Source organism: Athene cunicularia, assembly GCF_003259725.1.
Source record: "Athene cunicularia isolate RWA chromosome 6 unlocalized genomic scaffold, athCun1 chr6_part1, whole genome shotgun sequence".
Classification (NCBI taxonomy): Eukaryota; Metazoa; Chordata; class Aves; order Strigiformes; family Strigidae; genus Athene; species Athene cunicularia.
Window position 1 is genome coordinate 12,207,663 of NW_020799105.1, and position 1,595 is coordinate 12,209,257.

Below are 1,595 nucleotides of genomic sequence, written 5' to 3' on the forward strand. Positions count from 1 at the left end.
CAAGGAGAGGTTAGCTTCTGCATGGGCTCGGCCAGCTGACAGTGGCTCTGACGCATCCCGTGCTGCCCTGCCCAGCTCCTGCCAGTCCTGGCTGCTGGACAACTGGTAAAACCCCAGAGAAGTACAGCCCGTGGGCTTCGAGGCCTGGCAGAGTAATTACATGTCAAACTGCTCCCTTTGCAGGAATTGGTGCTTGAGCCCTGGAAGCCATGGGCTGGGTGTGTGGGGATGGAGGGTACAGCTGAGGGGTGATACAGGGTGAGCCCCAGCCCCAGGGTGGCCCAGCTGTTGACTTCCCCATGCAGGCAGGGACCAGTCGGCTGAACCCAGAAATAGGTTTTAGTGTGGCAAAGAGGCTGTGGGGGCCTTACTCTGAAATGAGAGCCAAGGAAGGCGTCCCGAGCCAGCCTGGGCACTGCACAATCAGCTGCAGCCTCATCAGCATTGTGGGGTGTGTGACGCTGTTATTATTTGTTATTATTTGCCCTGGGGCAGCACTTTGAGACTGGGGTGTGCTGGATATAATGCAGGCAGCAGGTAGAGGTGTTCCCCAATGTCCCATCAAAGGATGAAGTGAGAGGGGAAAGGTGGAGGCAGAGGAATGGGATGGGGCATCTCAAATCCAAAACCAGCCCAAAGATAGCTGGTATCTATCACTCTGTCTCCTTATCAGGGTGTCTCTTGGCAGGACCCACCTGTGCACAGGGAGTTCCTGTCAAGGGAAGTGTGGAAGGACCCGGATCACCCCCACCCTGGGTGTGCTGTAGGATGCTCACCCCTCTGTCAGGCAGCCACCTGCCCTGGGTGGCCCATGGCACTGTGGCTATAGGGTGCTATAGTAGATGCTAGTGGGTGGCATCTCTGGACAGCTTGGTCCATGGCTTTGAGGCTGTGATCTGGAATTCCTGCTAAACCCCTCCCAGAGGCAAATTGCTATTCAGTTGAATATGACCCAGGGGCAAGGTGGGAGCCAGATCCTGAAGCCACCACCTGAGCCTTTGCCCCTTATCATTCCACCACAAACCTGACTTTGCACCCCGAGTGGTTTTTTTTTTTTTTTTGTCTAAATACTCTGTTTTGAAGCCATTTGTGATCCCTTTGCCAGCGGGAAATGGATTTACACCAGCAATGTGCTTTATTCCCAGTGGCCCCACACATTTGGCAGGGGTTGGATATACAGCATCCCGCAAAAGAGCTGCGGAAACATTTGGTGGGAGAGCTGTTAACAGAGACGCCTCTGTGCCCCAGGCTCTGGCTGGGGCTGCTGGTTTTGGAAAGACCCCTCTGGACAAACGGCTGCTGCTCTGCACGGGGAGGAAATGCACCTGAGTGGTCCCGTGCAAAGTAACACCCCGCCCAGAGGGGAGCTGAGAGGGCGTAGGAGGCTCCCGAGGGCACTTCTGGTACGCGGGGCCACCTGTGGCCCAGGGGCGAGCTGGTTCCAGGGCAACAGAGCCCTTTATATGGGCCGGCAGGCTGAGCAGCCCTGGCTCCCGGCCCCACAGGGCCGCTGGTGGGCAGGCAGGGCGTCCCTCCCGCTGACGCGGTAGGCAGCAGGGACGTGCCAGCTGGGGACAGGCCTGGGCTCCTCGCAG